We start from the raw sequence: 20,355 nt of genomic DNA, 5'->3' as shown, positions 1-20,355 counted from the left end.
CTCCTCCCGCATCCCGGCTGACCATGGTTTTTCCGCTAAAAGGTGGGGGCTGTGATCCCCAAGATTTTGTTGTTATTACAGAATGACCAGCCCCCGTATCTACAATAAAGTCTAATGCTCGCCCATTGACTTGTAATGGCCAGATTAGTACAGAATTAGAGGCCGTTCGATATAGAAAAACCGCGGACTCACCACGTTCAGCATGCGTGAACTCCTCCCCCGACCACCTTCATTGTTCCTGTATCCCAGTGCCTGACTCCAGCCAGCAAATCCAGGCTGGCCTCCAGGGTTTTGGAAAGTCACATTCCCTGGTGGGGCCGTGTCCCAGCCTCCGGTAGCTTGGTTGGTCTTGGGATGTGGGCTATTACGGATCTAATGTCCTTGTTGTCCACAATTGTAGCAGACGTCAGCACCCACCATAGGCTGGGGCGTTTGTCCAGTCCCTTGACCTTGGCCGCGTTTACGTCCTCGACTGCAACCCCCCTGCTGCTGTTGTTGCTGTCCCTGCTGTCCTGCTTGGGGGTTTGGGCACTCCAGCATAGGGAGCTGTGGCTCAGACTTCCCTCCAGGTATGCTGTACTGGGTGGCGTTTCTGGTGCGCAAGGGGCTGCTAGACGGAATGGGCGGGGGCTCGCGGCTGCTGGGACCCCCCCGACCAGGTCAGCGATGCTGGAATCTGGGGAGGCGGCAGGACTAGGCATAAAGCTTACCAGGGCTGGTGCTTGACCTGTGCCGGTTGTTGTCCCACTGGTGGGGGGTTGGGGTTGGCGTGAGTCAGAGCTGGAACTTGCTTCTGCCTGACCCCTCTGCCGGGTGCGGAGGGTTGTTGTGGAGCTGGCGGGTGATAGGGCGGTGGACACGCAGGGCAGTCCAGGTCCAAGTCAATTTGGTGTATGCTAGCGAGTTGTGCTGAATTTGGATACAAAGGGCCACCGGAATGCGAAGCAGGAGGTAGCACTGAATCTAAAAGTGACGGTATTTTCTCAGTGTCTTATCTCTGTCTCCCCCCTTAGTCTGTTTCTCCTGCCTTAAAGCTGTCTCTTTTGTCCATGAAACTACTGCATCCCAGTCGGGTTTCCATTTATATTTATTTTTCTTATGTTTAGTCTCATGTTCCTGCAATCTAATCTTTAAGAGTTCAATCTGATTTGGGCTAAAACTGCCCTTTTTAGGGAATCCAAATTTTTTCCATTCATCACACTGGTGCGTGGCTGCCGACCCGCATTTGTCATGCATGATTTTTATTGGATCCGTAAGTTCTGAGTCCTGGACCTTTGAACCCTTTGAATTATTTAAACCCATGGTTGTAAGTTTATCTTACCACCAGTCTGTACCCTATTTTTATCTTAATGTTATAAACAACTTTTTGTATATTTATATAAAAATGAAAATAATTTTTCCCTTTTTATATATCCGTGCACATTAGAGTTATTTATCCTACTATTACTAATTCTTATATTTATTTCATGCACTTACCGGTGCATTCAGTTCGAACTATTCAATGGTTTAAATTACCCGTTTCTTTGAGACTTTGTCTCTGAGTTAATGGACCCGTCGGCCCCTCCTGTCAGACAAGATATAACAGGTCCCAGACTGGGTCTTCCCATCTGGGTCGTCCTGAAACGTCCTGAATACAGGATTAAACCATAAAAAAGGAATACCGTCCTCCCAAGGGATACCGCCCTCTTAAATAACCCGTTGAACAGAAGTGCTGTGGCCTCACCTTGGTATGTTCTTAGGATCGCATATTGGTCACCCCTCACATGAGCTTCCCCGACCCGGATCGGATACCCGTCCATCCCCGCAGGCGACTGCTTACGGTCCCTTCTTGGGGCGGGTTTTCGGTTCAAGGGATTATAACCCTTGGCAGTGTACACTCTTTTCCGCATCACAGCCTCTAAGGTTACTCTGTAGAAGGGAAAAACCAAGTTAGCGATGTTGACGACTACGCCAAGAAATGTCAGGGAAATTACCGTTTCCCATTTCAACACACCCAGAGGTGAGATCCTTCCCCAATAACACAGAGTCACAACACTTTCAAAGATCAATAAGACTTTTATTCAACTTGCAAGGAGAAGAAAGAATGAGAGAGCACTCACAAAACTCTCTGAAGTTTCAGATGCATAGGCCGTTCCTTATATCCACAATCTCAGTAACTTTCCACTAGGCACAGGAGGTGTGTTTCTCCTTCTCACCTAAACAGCTGCCTCCTGCCCTAATTAATCCTTTAACTCCTTAAAAAAAATGAGGGAAAGGAAAGAAGCCCCTGTCCTGAATGGGAACGAGGAAGAGGATAAACGCAGTCGGCTAAAAGATATTGGAACGGTTTAGACACAGCTGGAATTGGATACAAAGGAGCGACTAGTATCTTTTGATTTGGTTTACCAGTGATCTGACATGTATGGCAAGTTTTAACATAATCAGCAACATTTCTCTTTAGTTTTGGCCAAAAGAATTTGCGCATAACCCAGTCATAAGTTTGCAGCACTGCCTCTCTGAACATAGAAGGAACAACGGTTTGAATAACTTTGTTGCCAACAAAAGTGTCTGTCCTAAAAACCTACTTGCGGCATAACAACCCCTTATCCAAAAAATAGCCAGACTGCAGGTCATCTAGTTTGTCTGCTGAAACAACCTGATCAAACAGGTCCTTCACAGTAGGATCGCATGCTTGCTCCTTAATCAACAACTCACGGGAGACCCCGAAAAGAGAGACAGGAAATGTGTCCGTATGTGTATTCTTATAGGAAAGCACTTTTTTCACGTTTTTGTTTTCAGCGATAACCGCATCAGAAATATTTTTAACACTTTCAATAAAATCAGTTTCAATTTTCATTTCAACATCACCGTTATAATCAGTACATATATTATCAGCCACATTGGCATTAGAATCAGGTATTTCAAATGCAACAAGTTTAATTTCATAGACAGAAGAACTTTCTCTCTGTTCAGTCAACTTGGCAACAGCAGGGGTAGACACAGCAGTGTCTGGCACAGGCTTTGCTGGTGAATTTTCCAGGGACCCTAAATCACTAAAGAAAGTGTCAACGAGATTACACAGCCAAGGATTTTCATTTTCCAGAACCAATTTGCAAGTCATGGAACGTGTAACGGCACATGATGTAAATACTTCTGGGAACTGCCCACCCACTTCGTCCTCACACTTGGACATAGGTGGATTGTCTGTCACCACAGGAAAAGGTGCGCCACCCACAGCCTGTCCGGCTAGATCATTACCGAGAACAACAGACACACCCGGCACTGGAAACTCTGGACAAACGCTCATCACCACTTCTCCGGACACAAGTTTTGAGGACAAAACAAGGTTATGCAGTGGAACAATTGTATATCCTACCATAGTTTGAATAAGGACTGCGACCAGCATACAACTCTGAAGAAAAAGGCAAAGCATTAACGAATATCAAACTTTGGGAAGATCCTGTGTCGTGCAGAATTTTCACAGGCTTCTTATCATTTTTCAAGGAAACCACTCCATCTGAAATAAAGTGAGAGTAATCAGAGGCTACGCCTTGAGTCAATGATTTCTCAGGCAGGTCAGACCAGTGAGGAGAGTGGAGATTGTGAGAGCTTGACTTAGTCATGAGGCCTACACATTTAGGATCGGTACGGGTTTTATTAGGACATTCATTTTTCCAATGTCCCCTCGCATAACACTAATTACAGGTGCGAAATAGATCAAGCCCACCTCCACAAGCTCACAGCGAGTTTGCCAGCCTTGCCTTCTGCACTCTTCCATAAGCTCCTGGTGCTTGGTGCGCTTCCTCTCGTTGGCCCTCATTCCCAGGGCACTGTGAGTTCCAGCATGATCAGTTGCTTGGTGGACTGTGAAACGATGATCATGTCTGGTCGAAGCTGTGTTGATGTTATATGGGCTGGGAACTTCAGCTGCTTGCCCAGGTCCACTTCCAGTTGCCAGTCGGTGGCAATGGTGAGGAGACCAGACTTTGCTCTAGGTTGTAGGTGGGGCTTCTCTCCAGCTCTTAGGAACGTGATGGTCTTTGGCTGGTGGTAGCCCTTGCTGGTGTTGATGGCAGTGGCTACACTCTCAGCGATTGCCTTAAGCACCTGGTCATGGCGCCAGTGATAGCGCTCATCTCCAAGGGCTTTTGGGAAGCTGCTAAGGAGGTGTTCCAAGGATCCTCTTCCAGAACAACGAGGGCAGGAAGGTGTCTCAATTTTGCCCGAGACGTGAAGGTTTTCTGGACTTGGTAGGACATAGTAGACAGCTTGGACTAAGATCCTGATGCGATGGAAGTCTGCTTGCCAGATGTTGGACCAGGTGATCTTTCGTTGCAGTACACTTTCCCATCTAGTCCATGCTCCTTGCTGTCCCATCCCTACCATCCTGCTGGCTTGTACCTCCTCCACGCCTGAACAAGATGTTTCCGCTCTTTGCCCTGAACATTGTCGACCCTGGTCACCGGGAAGTAGCCTATACCTGCACGCCCTGCTGCTACGGACCCCACCAGTGCCTTCAGCCTCACCCGTGACTCAGCCACCTCCAAAGATTTATCTGCGCTCCATTTCCTGCCTGTTTGAACCTGGATGGCAGCAGATGCCACTTTTGGATCCCTAGATTCTCTATACTGGACAGCTTCCTGTGTCTGTGACACCATGAACTCTTCAGCGAGGCCACTGATCGGGAGTTGCAGGATGTTACTGGTGCCATACAGAGCAGCACTGCTCAGACTGCGGGGTAGGCCTAGCCATCTTCGCAAGTAGCTGCTGATCTTCCTCTCCAGAGCCTCGACTGTCGTTATGGGCACTGCATACACTAGCAGAGGCCACAGGATCTGGGGTAGTATGAAATGCTGGTAAATCCAGACCTTGAACCTTCCCGGCAGGCTTGTTTTGTCCACCTTGGTCAGCTAGGCCTCAAGCTCTTTGCTGGTTTTCTGGATGGAAGCAGCATCTTTGAGGCTGCAGTCAAAGATCTTCCCGAAGCTCTTGACTGGCTGCTCTGTAATGGACGGGATGGTGGCTCCAGTCAGTGAGAACCGGAACTTGTCCACTACTTTCCCCCTCTTCAGTGGTTGGCTGTATTGTCTCATATTCATCACTTGATCCAAAATCCGAATGCCCCAAGCTACATAGTTAAAATCACAAATACCAAATTTGAGGCATAATTTGAAAATCCTTGTGTATCCCAGTGTTGGTTCATTTGCGATATCATCCCCCCTTTTGACACTTAGTCTTTACCATGGGACAACTTAGCAAAATAGGGGAAAACAGTTTAGGTAAACATGGAGTCGCTTGCACCTGACATTCAGCCAGTGTAGTGAAGGGCATAGTCAATGGCGCTGACTTGAGAGGTTGCGCAAGCATTTGCATGATAGGGGCAACAGAACTGTCGACAGTGGATTTAGCAGCCGCATCTGCATAGTTGTTTCCTTGGATGATGGGGTCATCACCAACCCTGTGGGCCGCACATTTGCAAACTGCTATCTGTTTCGGAAGCAGGATAGCTTCCAACAAATGACTGACCAATGAGGTATGTGAAATAGCTTTACCTGTGGAGTTCAGGAAGCCCCTGTGTTTCCAGAGAGCTCCAAAGTCATGTACTACGCAGATGTGGATGTGTCAGTGACTACTGTCCACAGAAAACATCAGGAGCAGAAGTACAGAGGCTACTGTTTTTATCCAGCAACTAACTTCTGTCCAGAGAAATAAACAGGGGTGCTTGCAGGGACATTATAAGGAAACTGCTAATAAACAACGTTGAAATTTATATGGAAGTAGACATCCAGACTCAACTCATTATAATTAGTGAGGAATTCTTAGACTCATACTCTTTGAAGGATGAGTTTGTCACAATAAAAGGGAGGCTTAGAAGAAGCTAACAAGAACAGTTTAAGAACTAGAACTTTGTTATTGCCTGCTTCTTATGATTACCACAATGTGAACTTTTAGGACCTAATTCGTGCTGAAGCGAGCTTGATGAACTTCCACAGCACTCATAGGAAATACACGGCAGTGCTTATCAGTAATGTTGTTTCCGGGCTCTAGCAGACGTCTTGTGGTGGTGCCACTTGCAGAAGTATCAAATTGAATACGATTGAATAGGAACCATGTGACCTATTTTTCCCCTCCTAGTTCAGTGCAAGAAGCCGACGGTCCCCACTCAACCGTCTGACTAAATCTATAAACTGAAGTTTGCCACAAAAACTTGATCAATATCAAAACAAATCATACTGCTATTAATTCCAGCAATAATTTTAATCAGAAACCTGGATTACTAAATATGTGGCCACCAGGAGGTGTTAGCTAGTCCCACAAATAATCTACTTGACTACGCCACTCCCATTTTAAGAGGCAGGAGGACCCTGTTACACTTTAATGGGAAGGCCCCGCACAAGCAATTTTCAAGTAAATGAAACAGATGAAAGCTAATGTATAGAAATGTACGAAAGACTATTTTGAATTCTTTTTAAAAAGAGAGCAAAAATCATTACCTGGCGCAAAGGCCAGTGGGCAATATCAAGTTACACAATGGACAGAGGACAAGTAAATGCACTGACTAGACAGACATCCACTACCACCAGAGGTAACTTTCTTTAGCAATATTAGTGTAGAACGATAGGCACTGATGTGAAACTCAATGAATACGGCTAAATTTGTGACTAAAGCACACTTACTGGATCTTTTAACACTCACTAAATGCAGTATTGCACTTCATTCAGAATAAGTAAAATAAAATAATAAAATAAATAAAATACATGCTTTAAAGATAAATAGAGAAGTCACACACCATTATAACCATCAGTGTCTCACGGCAATCAGTAGTGGGGATTAAAGCACAAAATTCACGAAATCCAAATCTTACTCAATGATATTGCTCACTGCCCAAAGCTTAGCTAAGTAGGGATAGATATTCTGGTTGAGTATCCTTAAATCGTAGCTACCGTGATGCATGTACATATACAAAATATGTCAGGTGTCATGGATTTTACCTTCAATGGAGGCAAGTAACTCAGTCAGGTCGCAGACTAATTCAACAATATAACTTTTATTTGGCCAAATAGGAGAAACTGTTCAAGCACTCATCACAGAGTTCTAGAAGAGAGTCTCAAACTTCTGTTTACATGTTCTGCTGCTTATATCTTTCTGTAATCTTTCTATGAGGTAATTCACATGGCATGACACTTTCTTACTCCTCCGCCCATACCAACTTACTGCTTTCCTCAGAACCTTTTTGTTTCACTCCAGAAACCTTGACAAAATACCTAGTTTCCTGGTGCCTCACGGTGGGGGAGGGTGTTCCTTCTTAATCTAACTTCTTATTCTCCCTTTGCATGCAATCCTGATTTTTATAGCTTGTCGTCATTTGACATTATACACAAAACATGCAGTTTTGAATAGAATCACACAGGCTATTGATTAGGATATAATATTTTGCAAACAATGGTCATACATATACCACCTGATTATATGCTTACAGCAAGTGTACTTTTAATTATGAACTTTACCCCATTTACAAAGTATCCCTCAAATCATCTTTACATTTTTGTGACCTTCTCAGACACCTGTGGCAAGCTTCTTGTCTCCCCCTTTGTACCAAAAATTGTTGCAGTTGAAACTTGGCATGTCATGGTTTTGGGTGGCTTGAGCATTCTGCTCTATTCCTTTCCAACCCTGCTTCTCTAATTAGAGTTTGTTACGTTTTTTGGTTTAATTGGTCCGTACGCATGCAGAATTCACTCTGCCTACAGACCTTCCGCGCTTATTGGTTCAGAGCCGGTACTGGTAACCAAACAGTGTTTTTCAGCGCTTCATACTTTATATAAGCTCACGTCCAAGAATTATGCCCATAGGCGTTAATAATCTCTTGCGTTTACTTATATAAGGGAAGTATCTGGTTTAGCACGTCCGTGACTCCTTTTGTCAGGATTGTCACGGGGTAGAGAGTTAGGAGGAGATCAGTTCTGCGAGTTGTGCAGTTAGTTGTCCTCTCTCTGAGCTACGGAGGTTTTTGAGTCCAGTGCCCAGAGGCTGGGTCTGCATCAGCTCGCTCCAATGGGCTATTGTTTATTTTATTTTCGTTCTGAGTTTTGGAGAACCTATCTTCTCCTCCCCCTTGGTTAGGAGCCCTCCTTTTGAAGTTCCCTTATTTAGTTGGGATATTCCCGTGGAGTAGTAGTCTTTTCTGTTCGTTTATCATTACCTTTCCTTGGTCTCAGAAGAGATTTTGTGGCGTGCTCAGCTTTTTAGTGAGACGCTTTATTAAGATCCCTATTTGGTTGCGCTTGGTCTCTGTCCCCCAACCCATACATGGCGGGACGCCCAGAATCTCCACCCTCTGGCGTGGGTGCCGTTGTCGGATTGTGAATCTGCTGCTGTCCCATTCAAACTGGCTCTGATAAATGAGAGATCCCTATCCAATAAGACTTTTATTCTTAACCTTCTGGGGTCGAGAGCTCCGCCGGCGGAGCTCGACAAGATGAAATTAACTTTTGTTTCTATTTGGATGATTAACTTCACGTGCTGTTATCATACAGACGCAACAAAAACATTGACAGAAACCTTAGAATCGCGACTTTCCAATGCGTCCATTGGCAAATAATATGAATTGTTTTAAAAGTTTTAAATTTGATTAATTAGATCATGTATGCTTCGTTAAACTTTACTCATTACTATGTGAATTTTGCTCAGTAGGAAGTCCGCCCAAATTGCATTCACATGTTAACAACATTATAATTACTCTCTATAGAAGGAGACTAAAGGAGGGGCAATGCGAGATCCATGTGAGAAATGCCAAGTCTGCGAAAGCGGGATAGAATGTCAAAATGTCACCTAATTCACTTCTTTTGAGGTGAACATTTCGTTTAATTTTGGAAAATGGTCCTTCCGGAAGCCGACACTGATGAAGAGCGGTGTCATTTCGAACAGCGAACTGATCCAGCTGAGGATCAACTTCATGCGTAAGTATATTTCTTATGATCATATTGGTAAATATGTGTACTGTATTGCAACGTATCTGTGTGTTTGTAGGAATATCCAGCAATATGCGCGTTTGTAAATTCCCACACTATGAACGATTCGAACTATTGCATCTCAAAATTATAGGCTAGGCTCTCTGCGTCTGGTTGTGTTAGAAGTATCAGGTAGACTGTATGTTTTTCGATCATATTCGTAATAAATAGCTCATGCCTGGCGTGTAGTGGCGTGGCTAGGATTCTAAAACTGATGTCCTTGCACAATCGATATTAGCATACTCTAAGTAAGTTTGGGAAATAGCAATAAAATAACTACTTAGCTAAACAGACCTAGCCTACTTCAGATTGAGGCATTGTTATTGATGAGTTGCGCGTAGTTGAGTTGGAATATCAGTGTTTATTTAGGTAAGCTAATGTTTTTTCGTTGATAGCTTGCATTATTTGTAAATGTGTGCTGTATTACATTCTCTGTGTGTTTGTAGGAATATTCACTAATATGCGCGCTTGTAAATTCCCGCACTACGAATGATTCTAACCATTGCTTCACAAAATTATAGGCTGCCTCTCTACGTCTGGTTGTGTTTGTTTGGTTCTTTGTTTGTATATGATGTCACATTTCATAAATTTTGTTTTCATTAGTTAGTGGTTTGTCCCTTTTTTGTAAAGCACATTTAATTTTCACCTGTTGAAGGAAATGTGCTATATAAATAAAGTTTGATTTGATTTCACATTTCCTAACAATTTTGTTTTTATTATATTTGCAGAGATGTTGATCAGGAAACACAGCCTAGTTCACCACTAGCTAAGAGGCCAGGCAGACGTTGCAAGAGTACACCAGTCTCATCTCATCTTCCATACAGTTTATTTCAATAAATGTTCTAAAATCAAAAGATATCTATGTTTCTGTCTTCTAAATGGCTCACTGAGTCTTTGTCTTAGTGGTGGGGAGGCATGTGGCCAGGTGTGAATAGCCTACTTAGCTGGCAGGTATTCCTACCCAATGCATATTCATTACAGAGAGGCCATTTGCCCTCCCATTCTCACCTGGTGTTGAAAAATAGTAGTCACAACACTAATTTTTAGCAATTTATTTTATTTCTCATTGGATTTGCTAAAATATTTTGTCATCTTTTGATACCCAAGACATTGAAGAAAAGTCTTAGTCACAATTGTTTAGTGTGTTTTATTACAACATTCCTGTGCATGTTCAAAACTACTGTTTACAGTTTGTGTGATTTTAGAGCAGTTTACAATCCACACATGATTATGACCTACTTACTGCTGCTTCATAAAGTTAATGAAATTTACACACATGTCAGAGCATCGCACAATCACCAGTGTGCCTCATTTTACCCTTAGACCCCAGAGCGGGGGTCGGCAACCCACGGCTCCGGAGCCGCATGCGGCTCTTAAGCCCCTCTGCAGTGGCTCCCTATAGCTTTGGGAAAAAAAATAAATATATATATGGAAATAAATAACAACTGTTTTATTTATTTTATTTTTTTCAGAGGGGACACCTCTTATTTTGGAGATCGAGGTGATATTGTGACACTGAAGAAAAAAAAAACTGTTTAATATGTCGTCAACTAAAATATGCGTCACACCCCGGGCGCCTCTCCGGGCAGTCTGAAGGTGGCTAATCTTGAGTTTCTGACCCCAGGTAAGCTAACCATGGATAAATCTAAAAAAAGAAAAGTCTCTGAGGAAAATAGAGGGTTTAACTCAGCGTGGACAGATTCATTTGCTTTCACTACTGACGATGCGGGCTTACCTGTATGCTTGATATGTGGCGAGAAATTAGCAAACAACAAAAAATGCAATGTTGAAAGACATTTCCAGAACAAACACACAGCATTTGCTGAAAAGTACCAAGTTGGAGATGAACGAAAAAGAGCGATTTCGGAACTGCTGCGGAAAGCTGAGCAGAGCAAATCTACTTTCAATAAGTGGATCAAGTCTCCAAACTCAACTACTGCTGCTAGTTTTGTGGCAGCTCAGGAGATAGTAAGACACGGAAAGCCGTTCACAGATGGAGAATACATGAAAGAATCATTTATTAAAATATCAGAACATCTATTCTCGGACTTCAAAAACAAACGTGAAATTGTTCAGAAAATTAGAGATATGCCTCTATCAGCAAAGACCGTCAAGGACAGGACCATTAAGATGGCAGAAAACATCACCAGTCAACAAATTAAGGAGATTAATTCAGCTCCAGCATACTCAATCGCCTGTGACGAGTCAAGTGAAAGTCACGTCTTACATCCCTGATATAGAGAAGCTCTGCAGTGATGTTCAGAAACAGAAATCACATTAAACGGGTGAGAACACTATCATTTAATAGGTTATTATTTTGCAAAAACATATTTATTTTAGAACCTGAGCTGATGTAGTTGTGTTTTATGTTCAGGCTCGATGGTTGATTGCTGTACGTGGCTGAGGAGAAAACAAGAGGATGACAACACACTGAAATGGACTTAAGTCATAATTAAATACAAACTGGCCTATTTTTATGTTTACTCTTTTTTTTAAAGTTATTAGGCTGCAGCTATACATTTGATTTATTTCAAAGTGGGCTACTTTTTATTTTATTAATGTTCTACAAATAAGGAAATGACTGAAATAGACCTGCATGGTTCTTTGTTTGTATTTCAAAGTAGGTCTACACATGCCAGTGTTTTTTCTCTCCTCTTTATAAGAGTTTGAGGTTTTCCTTTGTTATAAGGTAAAAACAGCAATAAAATGTCAACAGTTGTCTTTTTGTTGTTCTATGATTTCATAAATGCTACAAACTATTGTTCTTTTACAGTGGATGACAAAAAAAATTGGAAACGAAAATTTAATTAGTATCTTGTATGACCTCCTTTTGCATTAAAAACGTCTGTCAAACATACTAGAAATAAGCTTTTGGATAGATTCAAATCCCTCTGAATATAGTATAACTATATATAAAACTTTATACACTGTGTTATCTTCATTTTAAGGGTCAAATAGGTTTTGCGGCTCCAGATGAATTTTATTTAGGGGAGAGGGGCCAAAAATGGCTCTTTTGATAGTAAAGGTTGCTGACCCCTGCCCCAGAGGGTTAATGATTTTTTCACCGCCCACGGTTTGGACTTCTTGCTGGTGACGGAAACCTGGCTTAACGTTGGTGAGTTTGCTCGAACTCTGTCCTAATGACTGTAACTTTTTAGCACGTCTAGACCCTCCGGACAGGGCGGAGGTCTAGCCGTTGTGTTTAAGGAACATTTTAATTGCCGCCTTTTAAACTCCGATCACTTCTCCAGCTTCAAGGTGCAATTAATTAAAGTAGGCCTGCTCAAACCCCTTTTAATTGCTCTTGTGTATCGTCCGCCAAGAATGCATAAAGACTTTATTCCACAATTCGCGGACTTTCTTTCAAATACCATGCCCAACTTTGATAGAGTCCTGGTTCTCGGTGGTGATTTTAATATTCATGTTTGCTGTCCCTCTAAGCCTCTTGTTAGTGAATTTAAGCATCTGGTTGAATCTTTTAATCTTGCTCAGCTTACAACTGGCCCTACGCACAAGCTAGGCCATACACTAGACCTAGTCTTATCGTTTGGTTTTCCGATTTGCAAAATGGAAATAATTCATGCTTGTCTATCGGATCACAGTGCTGCTGTATTTGATTCATTTTTGCCTCTCTCACCTACTAAATCTCATCTCCCTGTACGTTACTCTCACTACATTAACTCTTTGACTGCTAATAAGTTCTCTCAGGCCCTCATAGCTGCCCCCATTACCTACACTATTGAGGCTTCTCCTCCCCATCTCAGCACTGAGGAACTTATTTCCTTATTTAGCACCACCTGCTTTTCTATTCTGGATTCTGTTGTCGCCCTTAAATTGAAAAAGCCTAAGCCTAAAGTTTTGCCTTGGCTTAATGACACCACCAGAGCCCTAAGGAGGGAGTGCAGAAAAGCAGAGCGGAAGTGGAAGTGCGATAAGCTTCAAATTTCCTTTGAAATTTTGAGGGACAATCTTCACAATTATCAGGAAGCAGTTAAGGCTGCGAAAACAAAATACTTTTCTGACCTCATCTCTAATAACTCTCGTAATCCCAAGGCCCTATTCAATACCATTAACTCTGTTATCTGTCCCACCCCCAGTACCAGTTTAGACGTGCCTCCAATTAAGTGCAAATAATTAAAAAAAATTTTCATTAGCAAAGTTGAGGACATCAAAATGAACATTTCCCCCTCCACTCGTGACCTAGCTGTCTCTCTGGCCTGTCCATCTGAATTGAACTGTTTCCAACCCATTACGCTACCCTCCCTTACAGAGATTGTTTCTTCCATGAAATCTGCAACCTGCCCCCTTGATATTGACCCCACTGCTCTCCTGAAGGAGGTCTTTGACATAGCCGGTCCTAGCATCCTATCTATAATCAACAGCTCTCTAGCTACAGGTATCGTTCCAACCTGCCTCAAGCACGCAGTGGTCCAGCCCCTTCTGAAAAAAACAAATTTAGACCCCACCTTGCTAATTAACTACAGACCGATTTCTAAACTTCCATTCCTGTCTAAGGTTCTTGAAAAGGTCATTCTCGGTCAATTGCTGCCCTACTGCCCTACAAAAAACATCCTGGAAAGAGTTCAGTCAGGTTTTAGACAGAGTCTGCCTTGTTGAAAGTGTCTAATGACCTGCTCCTCTCTATCGACTACGATGACTGTGCCGTCCTGATTCTTCTTGACCTCAGTGCAGTGTTCGATACAGTGGATCATGACATTTTAATTGACCGTCTTCAGTGTGGGGTTGGTGTTGGTGGCACTGCCTTGAACTGGTTCACATCCTACCTCAGCAATAGAAGTTTCTCTGTCAACATAGGAAATTCTTCCTCTCCTCCAGCCTGCCCCTCCTGCGGGGTCCCACAGGTTTCCATCCTAGGTCCCATTCTATTCTCTATTTACATGCTTCCCTTGGTCAAATTTTTCAAAAGTACAACATTGCCTTTCATTTTTATTCAGATGACACACAGCTTTATCTCCCCCTGAAACCAAACGACCAGTGCAAACTCAACAGTCTCATGGACTGCCTTGAGGACATCAAGTGCTGGATGGCTCAAAACTTCTTGCAGCTGAATGAGAACAAGACTGAAATTATCCTATTCGGCCCCCCCTGACTCCATCAAATTACCATGATTACCAGCAGCCTAGGCAACCTGTCCAGCCTTGTCAAACCCTATGTCAAAAACCTTGGAGTGATATTTGACTCCGCCTTTAAATTTGACAAGCAGGTCAATGCGGTAGTAAAAGCCAGTTTCTTTCAGCTTCGCACCATTGCAAAAATCAAGTCCTTTCTGTCATTTAAAGATGTGAGAAAGTCATCCATGCCTTCATATCCTCCCGCTTAGACTACTGCAATTCCCTGTATACTGGGATTAGTCAGTCGTCCCTGTCCCGCCTGCAACTGGTCCAGAATGCCGCAGCCAGGCTCCTGACAGGTACCCGGAAGAGGGACCATATTAGCCCCATTTCTGGCCTCTCTCCACTGGCTAACAGTCTGGTTTAGAGTTGATTTTAAGGTTCTCCTGTTTGTCTTTAAAGCCCTAAATGGGCAGGCTCCCTCGTACACCACAGACCTTTTAACCCTTACTCCACCTCCAGGTCCCACAGGTCGTCTGACCTGGGGCTCCTGGCTGTCCCACAAGCAAAACTTAAGCTCAGGGGTGACCGTGCCTTTGCTGTTGCTCCCCCTAGACTTTGGAACAGCATCCCCCACTCAATTAGATCTGCCCCTTCCATTGATTCCTTCAAGTCCAGGCTGAAATCATACTTTTATTCTCTAGCGTTTGGATCCTCCTGATGTGATTCCATTGCGCCTATGCCTGTGACTTGTAGATTTGTGCCTATGCATGTGTTTTTATGCTTTTTACTTTGTGATTTTACTCTGTGTTTCTGTTTTTATTCTGTGATTTGTTCTTACTCTGTGATTTTACCTGCCTGTACAGCACTTTGTTCAATGTGGGTTGTATTTAAATGTGCTTTATAAATAAATTTGATTTGATTTGATTTGTTTACTTAGTTAAAAAAACACGTCATTTAAAAAAAACACATCAGCACAGTAAATCAAGGTAAGGCACACTACAATTATTACTTGAATGGACTATACACGTCTAAAGAAAACAGTGGCTGAACCACACTTAACCCCTTAGCGCACAAGCCGAATCTTGCCAATCCTTGCCCATTTAGGTGGTACCCTATTTAAAGCTTTATAACTCCAGATGTGAACACCACAGATACTTGAAAAATGGCTTAAATGAAGCAAGACATTAAATGTACAATGTATTAATACATTGTATTAATACAAATGTAATTGTACAAATTTTGTACAATTTAAAATACTAATGCAGATTAGTTTATATTCATACTTTGTAAAAAATAAAGTGCCACAAATGCAATTGTCTAGACAAAATCAAAAATGAATTTGCATTTTTTAGTTTGTAATGAAATACTGAGAGATTGCATAAATACAGCAGGTTAAACTATACATGTGCTGGATCAAAAACTTCTTGAAAGGTCATAAAATCTAAGGGTGGATATGTAGAACTACTATAGATGTATGAAGCAAAAACTAAGCAGTGTACCCAGCGTCTCCAAATCTATCCAAAATGTCTAAATTATGCATTGCTGTAAATCACAACATATTCATGTATTTCACTACAAATCAACTGTTTTGACTCAAGAAACTCACTGATACATCATTTTCAAGTGGGAATTGCAAGTTTTCAGTCAGTACAGTGGTCTAAAATATCTAGGGGTCCAGAAACATATCCAAAATTGAATAAAATGCTTTTTGTCCATTATAAACCATATACATAAGCCCCTTATGAAGGTTTAAGATGAAACATTGCTATCAGATTTTAAAAATAATGCAAAAATATTGTCACACAATGCGGTACAGTACCTAAATGTGTAATAATTAACTCTTGTATGTATTTCTATACTCTGTACTCTGTATGTTTTCTTGTATGGGGATGGGACAACATGAAAACAATTTTCAACCATCCACCATATTTTGGCAATGTTCTAACTCTCACGTCATCACTGTTGCATGCTTCACAAAAATTATTACACTACTAACTAACGCTTACATTACAATGTGAAATATCCACATTATATAATACCACTAACCTATTTAAAGACACTCAATTTAAAAAATAACGTATATAACCAAAATATTTTGAGCAGTAATACTTACATAGCAATGATGAAATCTTATCTATGTTCAGTAGATGGAGACAAAGACAGTAAATCACTGTTCTATTTGCTTCTGTTTTTCTCCATAAAACGATGTCAGCTAGGTCTATCAGCAAACATATGGCTTAGCTATGCCCAGAAGTCCTCAATAATAATTGTATTTTCCCTGAAATTATGAAAAATTGTTGACCACGTTTTGCTAGGCGCGGCGTCTTTTACTATATTATATATATATATATTATATTATAGGCATTTAGCAGATGCTCTTATCCAGAGCGACGTACACAACTTTTTACATAGCATTTTACATTGTATCCATTTATACAGCTGGATATATACTGAAGCAACGCAGGTTAAGTACCTTGCTCAAGGGTACAACGGCAGTGTCCTTACCCGGGATTCGAACCTGTGACCTTTCGGTTACAAGCCCAGTTCCTTACCCACTGTGCTACACTCCGTCCTCCGTTTTACTGCTACCACAAGTTAATTCGTAAGTGAATGCTGTGGCAAACACAACTGCCACAGGCCACCAAAGTGGCTTTCCTAGGGGCCCTCCAGCACAGAGACACAGGGAGAATATGTTCAAATAGTCCACATTTATTTACGAGGGTTTGGCAAGATGTTACAGCCAAGTGAGCAGATCTTAAACACTGTCATGACAGAGAAGCTCCTCTTGTGTGGGTGGGGATGGCAGATTTAACCTGTGCGCAGTGATTACCTCACTACGCACAGGTGCAGCCACTCCTGTTCCTGGGTCCAATTAGCCTGGCCAATTATCTAATTCTTAACCAATTATCCAATTGGCCAGGTTTAATTAGCTTGACCCAGGGCAGGTGTGACTGCTTAAACCAGCCATCCCCACACCACAAATGCGATGATAAGAAAATGTTTGGTTAGGCTGACCTATAAAACGCTATTCCAAAAGCAAAATTAGACATGTTATACATCGTTAGAAAGCTTATACTCTCACCTACTGAATAGATGAATAGTCAATCAAGCCAGACTGTACAAAAAAGGGCGACAACGCCATAAACAACACGTGTGGTATTATGCACAGCTATTTTGGATGGTACCCATGCATCACAAATGCGCATATATTACCCAAACGGATTGTCCATGACCACTCAGTCTCAAAAGGGACATCTGTGGGAAAGAAATATATATGTACTCAAAAAGCACAAGCCCAATGTATATGGGAAAGAAATGTATTCAAGAGCACCAGCCACCACCTCCATGATGTATTGTATGGCCAGCAAAGGAGGGTTGCGCAGTGGACAAAGGTCAACCTGAACCATAAGATTAACAACCTGCAGCAGCAAGCACTTCACACTAAAAATATGTGCAGTAAGAACAAACACGTAATACACACGTAGTACTGCCATGCAAATTAAGCATTTTATGCAAGCATATACATAGAACGAACGCAAGCTTCTGCCTTTTACACAAATGTGTCGTCAGAATATATGATTTGTGATAGAAGGGGGAGGGAGATTCAGGTGGGAGACGGGAACCCGCATTTTTTAAAAATAAAGAAGGAAGGGGCTCATAAATATTGGTGTCAAAGAATTGGGAAATAATGGTGTCAAAAACAGGACATGACCAACAAAAAGAAATAAGTGGGAAGTACTAAGTTTAAGCTCCACAACAGGAGGAGCTAGCAAAAATGGATAAAAGAAGCATTTGGCCCCAGGGGATTTCAGTGTGTGTCTTGGGAATGCTTGGAGAGTGTTAGGAGAACGAATGAATGTATTGTCTTTACTTTGTGAGTGACTATTAGTTGTACTGAACTGCGCAGATCAGCCCGGGTTCTTGTATGTGGAGGAGAGCGACCTCGGCATTCCTGGCCCAGGCCGGGGCCCGTTTTCTCCTGCCCACACATCTCTGCGCGTAAAACCAACGGTAAGGTTGTATATTTATTAAATATTAGTCCCAGATATTGACTGTAGAATGACATGGTATTAAAAACTTTTTCTCGTTTATTTTGTTATTTAGTGAGCAGCGTTTTCACTGCTGTATTAGCATATCTTAGGGCTGTTGGGCAAATAATTTCTTCACATAATTCATTCTTCATTGTTATTAGTCTGTGTTCCCATATCCTTGAAGATGGCAGAAATTAAGTCACTACTCAATAAACAAATCAACAAATTTGGATCCCACTGTTGTACTAAAGCTGTTAATAGCTAGTCTAAAACAGCCAAAACCAAAAAGTCTGTCTATCAAGACTATTGCCTATTACTTGCCTACAACTTTGGTCATGAGCCAGTCAACTGAGCTAGCTAGCAATCATACTAACTTGGCAGAGAACTTCACACATGGCTAGCAACAATAATTATATTTATTATTTATTCTTTTGTTAATTTTTATAATTTGCCTAATTTTAAATATTTTACCTTTTTTGAACAACTGCTCACCCCTGCCACCCTGGTAAAATTGACTATACTGCTGGATGTTTTACTAAAGGACCTTTCAGACAGCAGTCATCTTGTCACACACCGCGACACCCCTCTCTGAACAGAAGAGTTGGACACAGGGAGATATGAGAATCCGGGAGTTTCCGGTCTTTATTTAACATTTTTAAGAGGGAGAGACTCAAGTCTCTAAAAAAAAAAAAAAACAGCTTTGCCCTTCACCCTCATGGGATTGGGGTAAAACTAATAAAGAAACACAACAAACTAACTAAACTGCGCACACTTTCCAGCATTTATCCGTGCTGGTTCGTTCCTCTCTCTCTCGTCACATATCCAGAGAAATTGTGGACAAATTATGGGTAAATCTTATGCAATTTGCTCAAAAACATTGTAATTGCCATATAGCCCAATATACAATTATTATGACATTAAGTTGTAATTTCCACAGATCTCCAAATTGCTGCAGGAAAACATTTTCATGTTAGGTGTGCAGTGTCAGCATTGTTTTAAAGCTGTTATTGTTAAATTGTTTTAACAATATTAAAATAATTCAATATTGCTCTAAATGGTTTTAGAAATTGCAGCACCTTTTATATGGAGTCCCACCATTTCAGGGTTCCAAAACATTTGGGATAAATGGCTTCAGGGTGTTCTGATTAGTCTGGTGTGTTCAATTGCTTAGTGCAGGCATAAGAGATCTTTCAGTATCTAGTCTTGATTCTTGGCTCTTGATATCCAGTGTGCCAGTGAAAGCCAAGAAGCAAAGTCTTAGGAATAAGAAAAATTGTCCAAAAAAAAAAAAAAATTGGTGAAACCATAGGTTTACCAAAATAAACTGTTTGGAACATCATTAAAAAGGAAAAGAGTTTGGTATTTGGAAGGGAACTTGTAGAGTAAGGAGGACCTCTACAGTTGATGACCACATTACATAAAATATCTTAGTAAGGTGTTGGGCCACCTTACTAAGTGGCAGTAAATGTGGCAGGCATACATGCCCAAACAATAACAACCCCACCACCATGTTTCACAAATGAGGGATCTTGGATCTTGGGAAGTCCCTTTTTTCCCTCCACATTTCGCTCTTGCCATCACCCTGATACAAGTTAATCTTGGTCTCATCTGTCCACAAAACCTTTTTCCAGAACTCTGAAAGCTCTTTTAAAAACTTCTTAAAACTGTAACCTGCCCTCCTGTTTTTGCAGCTAACTAGTGGTTTTGCATCTTGCAGTGTAGCCTCTGTAGTTCTATTCCTGAAGCTTTCTATGGACAGTAGTCACTGACACACACACACTCTCTTGTACCTGCACTAAGGAAGCAATTGAACATGCAGTGCCATGAAAAATGATTTGCCCCCTTCCTGATTTCCTCTATTATTGCATATTTGTCATGCTGAATGGTTTCAGATCTTCAGACAAAATGTAATATTAGACTAAGGGAATCTGAATAAACACAAAAACCATTTTAAAAATTATTATTTCAGTTATTTAATGAAAAAGTTATCAAACACCCATATTAGCAAAAAGTAATGAAAAGTCATTTCCCCTTTAAACTCAATAACTGGTTGCAACACCTTTAGCAGCAATAACTACAACCAAACACTTCTTATAATTTGATATCAGTCATTCATGTCACTGTGGAGGAATTTTAGCCCAGTCTTCTTTCCAGAACTGCCTTAATTTAGGCAAATTGGTAGGCTTTTGAGCACGAACTGATTTTTTCAGGTCCTGCCACAGCATCTCTATTGGGTTCAAGTCAGGACTTTGACTAGGC

The 20,355-nt window shown here is 41.6% G+C and overlaps 1 protein-coding gene and 1 pseudogene across 1 annotated transcript in view; one reads left to right on the top strand and one right to left on the bottom strand.

Annotated features, from left to right (window-relative positions):
• Positions 1–299: 299 nt before the first annotated feature.
• On the bottom strand, positions 300–5,182 carry LOC118235898 (annotated as a pseudogene).
• Positions 5,183–17,805: 12,623 nt separating this feature from the next.
• Positions 17,806–20,355, top strand: part of scn4bb (sodium channel, voltage-gated, type IV, beta b) — a 153,575-nt gene continuing 151,025 nt past the window's right edge. Inside the window, exon 1 of the mRNA XM_035434465.1 lies at positions 17,806–18,076. The gene's annotated coding sequence lies outside the window, so the exon portion shown is untranslated. The remainder of the gene's footprint in view (positions 18,077–20,355) is intronic.

This window comes from Anguilla anguilla, chromosome 9 (assembly GCF_013347855.1).
Source record: "Anguilla anguilla isolate fAngAng1 chromosome 9, fAngAng1.pri, whole genome shotgun sequence".
Lineage (NCBI taxonomy): Eukaryota > Metazoa > Chordata > Actinopteri > Anguilliformes > Anguillidae > Anguilla > Anguilla anguilla.
The sequence above is the reverse complement of the archived record's forward strand: the minus strand, read 5'-3'. Positions and strand labels throughout refer to the sequence as shown.